Raw genomic sequence first — 14,166 nt, forward strand, 5'->3', positions numbered from 1 at the left:
CTCTTGGCTCTGAGGCCAGTTTCCCATCTACTACTCCACTCTGCCCCTCTGCGTTATTATGGTATATATCATATTATTATATCATACATTATGTTGTTATACTATATCATATTACATTATATTATGTTATATTATATCAAATTGTTATCTAATAGAAAATGAAAAGCAAATGGCTTCTTTTGATCAAACTGGAAAAATAGGCAAAAACCTAATCAAGCTCTTTTGTTAAATTGGCACAGAGATGTGGAAAGAATTTCCTATTGCTGGTCCTTTGTAATCATGCCATGGTGCCTCTGTGGTTGTTTCACTGAATTTTTGACATGAGCTTATCAAACTGTATCACTGGAATAGAATTCAACCCTTAGGAAAAAAAAACAATGTTCCCCAGGTAGCAGGAAGGAATGAAAAGGATGTAACACTGCACACGACATTTTGGCTGGAGCAGCTGTGATGGGGCTTAGAGAGGGATTACCTTCAGGAGCTACGCCAGGAGAAAGAGAAAATCGGGCTGGGTGGGTGCATTCATACGCTGTTCAGAGCTCATCACAGAGGTACAGTATATCTATATACACACATAGACAGAAGTATGTAGAGATGTGCACATCAACACAGATGTATTTATTAAGCACCTGCTTAATACCAGGAACTGTTTATCACATGCAAATTCAAACATACATGTACACACATATACAGGGTATCTCAATTTTTTAAAAGCTTTTAAAGGTTAATAATGCCTTTTGGTACATTATTTACATACAGCTACACACACATATATACTCATTCAAATGTATAATATTTATGTGTGACTATTACCCAGAGTTCAAGTTATTCTATGAGTCTAAGCTCCTAAAACTAGAGTTTATGAGTCTCCATGGATGAACTTCCTTTAAATAAAAAACAACAACTCTTACTTTCTGTCTTAGCATTAGTAATGTGTTCCAAGGCAGAAGAATGGTAAGGGTTAGGCAACGGGGGTTAAATAACTTGCCCAGGATCACATAGTTTGAATCCAGATTTGAACTCAGGCCCTCCCATCTCCATGACTGGCTCTTTATCCACTGAATCACCTAGCTGTCCCCAAGTGCACTTACCTTTAATTCTGTATTGGACCATTAAAGAGATGGTTGGAGATTTCCAGTGAACCTGATTACAACATTTTTGACTCATAGTCCAGTAGCTTTTCTTTCCTTATTCCTTCGTTCCTTCCTTCCTCTCTTTCTTCCTTCCTCTCTCTCTCTCTTTCTTTCTTTCTTTCTTTCTTTCTTTCTTTCTTTCTTTCTTTCTTTCTTTCTTTCTTTCTTTCTTTCTTTCTTTCTTTCTTTCTTTCTTTCTTTCTTTCTTTCTTTCTTTCTTTCTTTCTTTCTTTCTTTCTTTCTTATTTCAAAACTACTCAACCCTGTTCAAACCATTCTTTAGAGGATGGGATTTGGCTATTTCCTGATCAATAACAATAGAGATACTTGGAATGACAGAATCAGGTCTTGGAAACTACAATCTCCACCATACTCAAGGTAACAGGATTTAGAAAGGGCTGCAGCAAAAGCTCAAGATTTAATTATTTGAGAATATGGCCTTCAACAGACACGTGCAAAGGGGACAGACCTCTGGGTGGTCCTGGTTTAAGCTAGAGCCACCATTGGCACAGGTGAGACACAGGAAGTGAGGTAGAGGACAGCTGAGGAGGGCTTCCTTCTTCCTGTGTGGAGGAGAGTATGTTGGTTGGAGCCTGGTGCTTGGAGTGGAGGCCCTCAGACTGTTTCTCCATTTTGGTCACGTGAGTGATAGGGACTGATCTCTTTTCTTTGCCTCAGCTATCCAAGGCCTTGGGCCTTTGGCCCAGCCTAAGCAGAGTGAGTATTTAAGCCCTATTCCCTTCTCTCCCTTTTCCCCCTCTCTCTCTTTCCCTCTAATACTTTTCTTCCTCCTGTTTGTAATTAAAACTCCATAAAAGATTGACTGCTGACTTGAGTTTTCATTTAGGAATTACATAGCTGAATTCCTTGGCGACCTTAAATTAATATATATCAGTCTTTTAAAGTGATGTCCATATCACTCTTTCTTTCTTTCTTTCTTTCTTTCTTTCTTTCTTTCTTTCTTTCTTTCTTTCTTTCTTTCTTTCTTTCTTTCTTTCTTTCTTTCTTTCTTTCTTTCTTTCTTTCTTTCTTTCTTTCTTTCTTTCTTTCTTTCTTTCTTTCTTTCTTCCTTCCTTCCTTCCTTCCTTTTGTTGCTAATGTGGAAATATGTTTTTGAGTGGTTTCATATGTATAATTGATATTATTTTCTTTGGCTTCTCAGTGGAAGGAGGAAAGGTGGGAGAGAGAATTTGGAACTAAAAACTCTAAAAGAAAAAATATATTAAAAAAAACCCTTAAGATTCCTTTCAGGAGCAGCTAGGTGGCTCAGTGGATAGAGCACCAGATCTAGAGATAATAGGTCCTGGGTTCAAATCACACAACTAGGATGTGTCTAAGATCATATTTGAACCCAGGACCCTTCTGTCTCCAGGCTTGGTGCTCTATCCACTGTGCTCCTAGCTGCTCCTCCAATTTTAATTCTTGAAGGCCTAAATTAGAATTATTAGAGGTGTGTGGGGAAGAAGGCAAGAAAAACTTTCTAATAATAAATCATTTTAGAAGAAAGTAAATCAACAAGAAATGAAAGTATGTTTTTTTATGATTGAACTTTGTCAGTCCCAGGAAGAAAAAGTAGTAACTGAATTCTTTTGCACACCCCCAAAAGACATAATCATAAGTATTGTGAGTATAATGAAAGTCAATGAGTAAAGTCTAAGTTACTCAAGGAAGGCAGATATAAATTATTGCTAAACAATTACAACAGCTAGCACTGATATGTAGCGATCATATTTGAGATGATTCAATTAGCACAAAAATTTAAGTTGATCATTAAGGAAAAAAATCAGGACCACAAATACCAGTAGACTCAGTGAACCCTGACTCCAATATTTAACTTTATAGTAAAGGCAGGGAGAGATGATGCATTAATTTTTTCAGGAGTACTTACCTTTTTAAAAAATTCATTCAATAAATTTTTACTTAAAAAATAAATATTTAAAATTATGAATTTGACAATCAATGTTATAATATTTTAATTTGCAAAGATGGAAAAAAGAGTTTTATGTATAATCATGAATTTACTATGTATGTCTTGTTTTGTTGTTGTTAAATACATGGAATAATTATATAAGTATAGAAAAATTATATATATATATGTATATATATATATATATATATAAATATATATACTGGGGCAGCTAGGTGGCACAGTGGATAGAGGTCTGGAGTTGGGAGGATCAGAATTCAAATCTAGCCCCAGACATTTCCTAGCTATGTGACCCCGGGCAAGTCACTTAACTTCATTTGCATACCCCTTGCCCTTCTGTCTAGAACTGTTAACTAAAACAGAAAGTAAGGGTTAAAAAATAATTTAGAAATTAAAAAGTATATTCCATTCTTAATGTGGTAATTCCAATAATTCCAATATTTCTCCTCTTGTCCCAATCCTCTTCTCCATTTCCTTTTGCACTCTTCTAGGTATTTTTATGGGTTTCATTGGCACATAGCTCTACTTTCTAAACAGGAAGCATCTCAGGTAGAAGAATTATCATGGAACCAATATACATTCCATCCCACATGCTGCTCTTTCTTGAGCAGTAAGGTGATGCTCCCTAAATTGTTTTCTATAGAATAAATGAACAGAATGTTTAACATTAATGATACTTTTATCTCCAATCTGAAATTATGTGCATGTAAAAATATGTACATATAAAAATGTTGTGAGGAAATTAATAGGCTCAAAGAGTAAAAATCAGGTGGCAAACTTACCATTGTGAGTCAGTAGCACCTCTTTGAAGTCAGGTAGATCGGAAATGACCTGTTGTGGCATCACTTTCATTACATAAAAATTGGCATTGCTAAAATGTCATTTCATAGAAGTGGTATTTTGATGTATATTTTATGACGTAATGTCAGTGGTACTTAGTATTTTCAAAGGAAAGATTTGAGCTTTGTTTTATTTTATTTATTTGTTATTAATTAATTTAGAATATTTTTCCATGGTTACATGATTCATATTCTTTCCTACCCCTCCTCCCTCCCCCAGAGCTGATAAGAAGGTCCACTGGGTTATACATGTATCATTGTTCAAAGCCTATTTCCATGTTATTTATATTTTTAGTAGAGCGATCTTTTAACATCAAAACTCCAATGATATCCCCATCAAACCACGTGATCAATCTTATGTTTTTCTTGTGTTTCTACTCCCACAGTTCTTTCTCTGGATGTGTATACATTCTTTCTCATAAGTCCTTCAGAATTGTCCTGGGTCATTAATGGCATTGCTGCTAGTAGAGAAGTCTGTTATGTTCAATTGTACCACAATGTATCAGTCTCTGTGTATAATGTTCTCCTGGTTCTGCTCCTTTCGCTCTGCATCAATTCCTGGAGGATGTTCTAGTACACATGGAATTCCTCCACCTTATTATTCCTTTGAGCACAATAGTATTTCATCACCAACATATACCACAGTTTGTTCAGCCATTCTCCAATTGAAGGGCATCCCCTCATTTTCTAATTTTTTGCCACCAGAGCCCAGCTATGAATATTCTTGTACATGTCTTTTTCCTTATTATCTCTTTGGGGTACAAACCCAGCAGTGCTATGGCTGGATCAAAGGGCAGGCATTCATTTAAAGCCCTTTGAGCATAATTTCAAATTGCCCTCCAGAATGGATGAATTAATTTACAACTCCACCAGCAGTGTATTAGTGTCCCAATTTTGCTACATCCCTTCCAAATTTAAGATTTGAGCTTTTAGCAAATTTTTGGAAAGTTTTGATTTTGGGGGGATGCATTTTTCATATAAACTATTCTTTACCTTAAAGATAAAGTCCAAAAATTACCATATTGAGAGGGTCCAAAAAGAGGGGATGTATGCATTTCCTAAAATAACTTTTGTTGTTGTTGTTCAGTCATGTCCAATTCTTGGTGATCCCATTTGGGGTTATCTTGGTAAAGATACTACAGTGGCTTGCCATTTCCTTCTCCATCTCATTTTATAGATGAGGAAACTGAGGCAAACAGGTTAAGTGACCTGCCCAGGGTCATATTAGTAAATGCCCAAGACTAAATATGAACTCATATGAGTTTTCTTGTCTCTGGGTCCAGTACTCTATGTACTGTGACACTAAATTTCCATAAAATAATCCTTATCAGCAATCAATTACAAGTTTATTTGTAAGATTGTACATATAGACACACAAACATATACGTTTAATTATTTTTCTGGAGGTTCTCAAGCTATGATACACCAATACTTTGGAATGAATCTAGTAGCTTCTGGCATGTGACTAACGCAAACATTACAGCAGTTACTTCACAATTTTCCAACACTCCATGTTGTCTCAACCCTTTAACTTAATGATTTCTTGCTTCTCTGAGTGTTTTATGGCTCCCTGGTCAAGATTCTGGCCCAGGAGAAGGAATACATGAACTCCTAGAGGCAGTTGGCACCCAGAGAGGTGGGGTCAGGGACAGACCCAGAGATCTGGTAGCATAAACACAGAGTAGAAGAATGATCATGAGGAAAGCAGACGGAAGAATCAGACTACATGATTTGGGATCCTGGGTAATATCTAAAGCATTTTGATACTTCTATCCAACACTATTTCTCTAACTAATTATTTCTAAGATATAGGTATAGCAGAAAAAAGGGAGACTGGGTAAAGATCTATTAAGGCATTAATGGAAATTGGTTAGAATAATCAAATTTGTTTCTTTAGAAATTTTCACCACATGAAAAATACTGAAAAATTAAATAAGAAATTAAAAAGTATATGTAGTTTGTGAATTATAGAATAAAGCTTCAGAATTAACTGGAATAGAAAAAGAAATATTGAAGAGAACAAAGCAAAGAAAAACTTCTAAGGAAAAAATACAGAAAAAAACTAACAAATGAGGAGGGAGGAGAATAGGGGAGATTTTTGAATTAACTATATAACAGAGAGGGAAAAGAGAAGGGGAGAAAAAATAGATGACTAAGAAAATATAATGAATAAAAATAAATTACTTAAGTAAAACTCCAAAAAACATTTCTATATACCAACAAAATGATTCAAGAAACAGTAATACAAAAGAAAGTCCCATTTTTAAAAGTTGGGTGGTTTGGCTGACCAACCCCAACTTCTTTAAAAAAAATTCTTCATTGTAAGGAGAAGGAGGAGTGGGGAGGGATACATTGGGAAATATAGGTAATATAAACATAAGTTATCAGTACAATTTTATTTATGGCAAACTATTAGAGCACTTATTGTGGTCGCTAAAGTTATTGCTTGTGATTTTCCCATCCCAAGTTTTACTAAAATTTATTCAATTGTTCAGTATTTTCATTTGGATGTCACACAAAATTGAAATGCTGCATGAGTGAACTTGAAAAATTGTCTATTGCTTATCATAGCACATTTTGTTCACCAAGTTTAATAAGGATTTTATGATTCTTTTACCTTCTGTAATTACATGTTCTAACTGAGTGGCTACACATTTTCATGCTAAAATATAGCTAGATAATTAAGGATGGGAGAAATTACCTTTCAAACTGAAGGTGATTATACCCCTTCTCTTTTGTCTTTCTCTCCACTCCCACTTCTGAAATTCAGAATATATGATGGGACATTAACTCAATGTGAAAGAGGCAAGAAAACAACAGCAAAATGAATTAAACACGTGAAATCAAATGATTACTTTGCCTTTGGGCCATTCTTTGGATGGTAGGACAGGAATGTTGGAGGGTATCATGAATTTCATTTTTGCCTGTAGATTTCTTGATATCTTCAATTGTTTCTGGGAAATGGGGCAAATTAGCACTTTATTGGATCTAGGAACTCATGGACATAAATAGTGTACATCAGTATAGACAACAGTCTATCCACATCTTTTTGTTCTGATTAATTCTTGTCTATGTTCTTTCTCCCATAGATCCTTTACAGAACATCTCTCCTATTTGCTGGAAACATTTCTCTAAAGATTTTTACATTCTATTAACCACATCAATTAGATTGAGGTTGTCTTTATGTAGTAGAATTTGTGACAATCAAAAAATTTAACGTTCTTTGTTGTTCTTGCTTACATCGGGCTACTTCTAACTGCATACACAGTGTATCTCCATCAGTTAATTCATAGAAGCCTTTCCATGCTTCTTGGTTTTCATCATAATTTTCATTTTTTATAGCAGAGTCATATTCCATCATATTCATATCACCACAAGTTTTTAGCCATTTCCTAATCAACAAACACATATTTGTTTCCAGTTTTTTGCTATCACAAAAAGTGCTGCTATAAATATTTAGTTGTATATGGGGACTTTCTTCTTATCAATAATAACCTAGTAGAGATTCTCAGGATCAAAGGTTGTGGACATTTCAGTCACTTTATTTGCATGATTCCAAATTGCCTTCTAAAATGGTTGTACCGATGCGCAACTCCACCAACCATATACTGGTGTGCCTATTTTTCCATAACTCCTCCAACAGTGACTATCACTATCTTTTCTTATCTTTGCTAGTTCAGTGGTTATAGAGTAAATCTAAGGGTTATTTTCATTTTAATTTCTCTTTATTATTAGTGATATGAAGAATTCTTTCATATCCTTGTTAACAGTGTGCAATTCTTCCTTTAAGCACTGTTTGTTCATTTGACTATCTATTGAGGAATGGTGTTTACTTATAGATAGATATTTATCTATAGTGTCCCAAAAGTCAGTGCAGTTTTAAACTTTAATAGCATAAACTATCATGATTTTGGGGAGCCACTGAATATTTTGGTTAATAAACCCTTATGTGAGAAATTTAATACAAAGATCTCCCCATTGCTTCTTATTCTTGTAATATTAATTTTATTTGTGCAGAAGCTTTTTAATTTCATGTAATTTTTGTTGTTTACTTGTTTTCAGACACATCTAAATCTTTGTGACCACTTTTGGGGTTTTATTGGCAAAGATGCTGGAGTGGCTTGACATTTCCTTCTCTAGCTCATCCTACAGATGAGGAAACTGAGGCAAACAAGATTAAGTGACTTGCCCAGGATCACAAAACTTGTACAGCTAATGGGAAATGTGAGATCACATTTTGAATCAGGAATTCCTGACTCCAGGCCTGGCATTCTCTCCATTGTGCTATCTAAATTCATTTTCATGTAATTAAATGATCTATTTCATCATTTGTAATTGCATCTGTTCCTTCTTTGCTTGACATGATGTCTCCTACCTATATTTGTGAAGCCTCTTCTAATTTTCTTTATGTTATGAAATTTAATATTCAGGTCAAATAATCTTTTCTGAATGGATTGTGGAATTTGGTATGAGATGTAGGTTTAAATCTAATTTCTTTCTGTTTTAAAATTTTTAGAGGAAAAATTTACATTTTACTTTCCTCACTCAGAATGAAGCTAGAAAGCTCAGTAATCTGAAAATTCTTTCTTTTAAGTTTTTTAAAGGAGAAAGAACACAGAGAAAAGAAAAGGATTGTACAGTGCCTATTTAGGAATAGGGGAAACAGAAGAAATCATGGAGTTGCAAGGGATTTTCAGAGGTACCTAGTCTAAATCATATCTAAACAGGAATTTACTCTACAATTTGTTTGTTCAGTGTTCATTGGGCCTCCATTTGAAATCACGAGTTCATTCCATTTTTGGTAGCTCTAATTTCTTAGAAATTTTCCCTTGTATTTATTTGAAATTTATTTTCTTTGCAAATGATACCCATAACTTGGAGTTCTTCCCACCGGGCCAAGCAAAACAAGTCTAATCCCTTTTTCATATGACAGCTTTTCAAATTATATATAATTTTCAATGCTTTGGCCTTCTTTGTTGCCCTCCTCTAGTCACATTCCAACTCTAAGTCCTGTCTTTTCTTGCATTTATTTAATTTATTCTTATTTTTTACCTGCTGATACAATTCTTAATACTTGATTTTTTACACTTTGAAATCCATGTTCTCTCCTTCCTATTCCTTCCCCCTGCCCAAGAAGACAGGTAACACGATACAGGTTTCATATATATTATCATACACTGCATAGTTCTATGTTCATCATATTGTTACTTCTTCTGGCACAATAATATTCTGTTAAAAGTGTATACTACAACTTGTTTAGCCATTTCCCAATTAATGGACATCCTTCAGTTTCCAGTTATTTGGCATCACAAAAAGCTGCTATAAATATTTTTGTACAGGTAGGCTCTTCTCTGTCTTTAATCTCTTTGAGATACAGTCCTAGAGTAGGATTGCTGGGTCAAAGGGTATGCCAAATTTTATGGCCTTGTGGGCATGGTTCCAGATTGCTCTCCAGATCAATGTCCTTTCTAAAATGAGGCGTCACAATAGGAAAATGACAAATGTTGGAGGGGCTAGGAAAAAAACAGGTATATTAATATACAGTTGATGGAGTTGTGAATTGATAAAGTCATTCTGGAAAGCAATTTGCAAGTGTCCCCAAAGTTACTAAGCCATGCATATCCTCTGACCAATGAATATTGCGACTTGGCCTATACCATGAAAGCAAACCCAGAAAGAAGAAAAAGACACAAATAAACAAAAGTATTTTTAAAATCTCTTTTTGTAGTGGCAAAGAACTAGAAACTAGGAGGATGTCCATCTATTGGAGAACAGCTGAACAAAATATAGTATATGAATTAATTTCAGAATACTTCATAGTAAGAATTAATGGAATATTTTATAGTAATGATAATGAAATGATATATGATAAATGATAATGAAATATAGAAATGATAAAAGGAGGTTGGTAGGTGGCTCAGTGGATTAAGAGCCAGGCCGAGAGATGGGAAGTTCTGGGTTCAAATCTGTCTTTAGACACTTCCTAGCTGTGTGACCCTGGGCAAGTCACTTAACCCCCATTTCCTTGCCCTTACTGCTCTTCTGCCTTGGAACCAATACACAGTAATGATTCCAAGATGGAATGTAAGGGTTAAAAAAATGACAAAAGGGATCATTTTAGAAAAACCTAGGAGACTTAGATAAACAAACAAAGAGCAAAGTGAATTGAATCAGGAAAATGATATATAAAGAAACAACATTATAAAAATAAATAACTTTAAAAACTTGAAATATAAAACACTGATCAGCACAATACCAAGCAATTCCAGAGGACGGTTGATAAAATATGCTACACTCTTCCTACCAGAGAGGGTTTAGACTCAATATGCAGAACGAGAACTATATTTTTGGCCATCCCAACACGGGAATTTGTTTTGTTTGATTATGCATTTGTATTATGAGGTTTTTGTTTTTCTTTATTTCTTTCTCAGTTTGGGGAGGGAAGAAATGGGAGAGAAAAAGAAACATTTTAATTGAAAATACCCAAATACAAAGAAAAAAAAACATTCCAGAATTCTGTACAAGCGCTGCCTATCTGTTCTGACCTGGGCCGAGGACAAAGAATTAGCACCGACCTAATTTTGGATCTTATGTCTCTATGAATGCAGACTGAGGTTGTGTTAAGCTTTCTAGTCTGCCATATCATGTTGTTTGCTCACTCACTAAAGATCTTTGGGTAAAATAATTTTTTCACATGTACTGCCTTCCTTCTCTCCCTACCTTCCACCAGTCATACTTATATAGCTTTTTCTTTTCTAAAAAATGTATATATTTCAATCAGCTTATATTTATTAAATTCCTACTATGTTTTTTTTTAACACTGTATAGAACTTTATATTTATTCTCATTAGGTTTCATTTCATAAGATACCCCACCTTCCAAGTTTATGGAAATATTTTTGGCTCCTTATTCTGGCATATAGTGTGTCATCTGTTTTCTCCATTTTTGTATTATTCATAAATTTCATAAATATAACTTCTATTTCTTTGCCTGATTTGTTAGAAAATGTACAGAATGTTGCAGAACTGAGGTCTGACCCTTGCCTCCCTCTGCAAGGCATTTCTCTCCCAAATTAATTATCGTTCTGATCATCTGACTAGTTCAGAATCCACCTTCCTATATAACTTAGCTCATATCTCTATATCACCCTTTAACTATGCCTTTCCTTTTTTCTCTCTCTCTCTTTTTTTTTTAAACCCTTACCTTCTATCTTGGAGTCAATACTGTGTATTGGCTCCAAGGCAGACAGAGTGGTAAGGGCTAGGCAATGGGGGTCAAGTGACTTGCCCAGGGTCACACAGCTGGGAAGTGTCTGAGGCCAGACTTGAACCTAGGACCTCCCGTCTCTAGGCCTGACACTCAATCCACTGAGCTACCCAGCTGCCCCCCTCTTTTTTTTTTTTTTAACCCTCACCTTCCGTCTTGAAGTCAATACTGAGTATTGGCTCCAAAGCAGAAGAGTGGTAAGGGCGAGGCAATGGGGGTCAAGTGACTTGCCCAGGGTCACACAGCTGAGGCCAGATTTGAACCTAGGACCTCCCATCTCTAGGCCTGGCTCTCAATCCACTGAGCGATCCAGCTGCCCCCCCCCCCCCCCTTTTTTTAAAGATCCTATTTGCTAATTTTTGTTTCAGTCATTTCTCAGTTGTTTGACTCTTCATGACTCCTTTTGGGAATTCTTGGCAAAAATACTAGAATGGTTTGCCATTTTCTCCTTCAGTTCATTTTACAGATGAGGAAACTGAGGAAAACAGGGCTAAATGACTTGTCCATGACCATATAATAAAAAGTGTCTGAGGCCAGATTTGAACCCAGGAAGATGAGAATGTGCTGTTACTTTTAAGTAAGGTATGCTTCTCCATATTCATAGTATAGTCAGGAGTCACATCACACCAAATCTCAGTGACACTTCTGAGCTTTCATTTTCCTCCTTGCTCTAAGGTGTCTAATTCACGTTATTGATTATCCATACAACCATATTAGGTCATTGGTCTTATTTTTGGCTCTATTCTGGTCATTGTTTCCTGCATAATAATGAGTTCCTTTCAAGCCTTACCCTCTTTATCAGTAAAATGGGGATAACATATAATCTGTTTCAAAGATTACAAAATTACACTTGTGAGGATAAAATGAGATACTGCATGTATTATAAATGTTAAAGCAGGAGTTCATAGCCTAGGTCTGTGGTTAGTTGTGTTTTTAATATTTCGATGCCTACATTTTGATATAATTGGTTTCCTTTGTAATCCTGTTCATTTTATTTTGTGCATTTAAGAACAATATTCTGGGAAGGGTTTCGTAGATTTCCCTAGACTGCTAAAAGGGATCCGTAACATAAAATAGATTAGGAAGCTGCCTTGGGGCAGCTAGGCGGCAGAGTGGATAGAGTGCCAAGCGTGGGGTCGGGAGGACCTGAGTTCAAATCTAGCCTCCTATAGCTGTGCAACTCTGGATAAGTCATTTAATTCTGTTTGCCTAACCCTAGCCCTTCTGAAGTAAGAATTAAAAAAACAAAAAACAAAAAACCTCTGCCTTAAAATTATCAAAGCTTTTATCTGTACCAAGACTTTTGGATTGCCATTTATAAATGCCAGTTATAATAATAATCTTTATTATTCACCACTCATATTTTTTATACAGTTACCTTCTGTTCTCTGCCCTGTCAGGCTTGGAATAAAAATATTTGGGCATCTTTTTCCTTCTTACACATTTTTAGTTTAAAGCTATTTTCATCAGATTTCTAAGTCTCCAGATAAATGTGTGTATGAATTTTTTAATGGCCTCTCACTAGAGTGCTTCATCCCCAGCCAATAACTCGTCTTTCTCTATGTTAGGCAATCCAGAAATCCAAATCCCATTCTCAGATATCAATTTTTTTCAAGCTTGTGATAATATTTTATTTTCCCCTATTATATTAGAAAATTGTTTAACCTTTAAAAAATGTTGAGCTTCAAATTCTCTCCCTCCCTCCCATCCCCCCCCTTGTTGAGACAGTAAGCAATCTGATATAGATTTTACATGTGAAACAGACATGAATTTCTTAACCGACTACTGGCTTCCCTATGTCGAGAACAATAACAAGTGATGTTACTACATTTAACAAGTCTAAACACTCTGTCCTATGCCCTGAGAAATAGCATGCTTCCCAATTATCCATATAAGTTCTTTTGTCAAAGCTGAGACAGCAAAATCCCCCGTCACTATTGTATCGTCTATCACATCGTTCCTGGAAAACTGCAGTAGCTTTCGATTGCTCTCCTTGCCTCCAATCTAAACTTGTTTCAATCCATCTTGCTACATGCTCGATGATTAATCTTCCTAAAACACCTCCTTGATAATGGTATTCCAACTCAACTCTGAATCCTGCAGTTGCACTGCATTACCTAAAGGATTCATTCATTCATTCATTCAGTAAATATTTATCAAGTATCTCCATATGAGTCCTATGACAATATCTCATCAGAGGGTGGAGGAAAAACTGTGCCAATGTAGTGTAAGGTGTGGAAGGTCCTACCAAGTAATATAGGCTTTGAGAATGAGTGTGATGATTTATGATGCACCTGAGATTCAAAGAAAAGCCTAGATTAGAAGAGACGAGCATCCTACCAGGTAGCTGGAAAACAGCTAGGGATAATAACATTATTTCCAATTCTGGGAGCCCATTCCACTTCTGTATTTTCAGTGGCAGAAAAGGGGAAAGAAATGGCTAAGAATTACACAGTTGTTAGACTTTTCACAAATATTTTAAGCAGGGTACTCAATTTGTGGTCTCTGTAAAACAATGAGCACTTCTGGAAGAAGTGAACCACTTTCATAACAATCTTATTTATGTCAATGAAACTAGACAATAGAAAAATTGTAGGTAAACAGAAAGCCACTTTGTAGGCTCCTACTAGGAAAGAGAGTAATAATAATTTTTAAAAATTCATAGCTGAAAAGGTCAAAAGGACCTTAATAGTTATCTAGTCTAACCTCCATATTTTACAGATGCAAATAAGAAGACCAAGAAGGAGGAAAAGAATGACTAAGCATTTAAGTTCCATGAAGATCAATTGAAGCACTTCTTCATGCCTCAAAAGAAGGCAAAAAAGTATAGACACTCCTTTGTACTTTAAGACTTTTTTGTTTTATTGTCTCTGACATATACCTCTTACACTATGTCATATTTATGGGAAACCAACTTGTCAAGAGTCTCCTAATTATCTTTCTCCATCTACCCAGTTAATTGTAATTTCTTTGTCAATATCTGCTGCCAATAGTAAAGAAG

This window comes from Monodelphis domestica, chromosome 5, assembly GCF_027887165.1.
Source record: "Monodelphis domestica isolate mMonDom1 chromosome 5, mMonDom1.pri, whole genome shotgun sequence".
NCBI lineage: Eukaryota > Metazoa > Chordata > Mammalia > Didelphimorphia > Didelphidae > Monodelphis > Monodelphis domestica.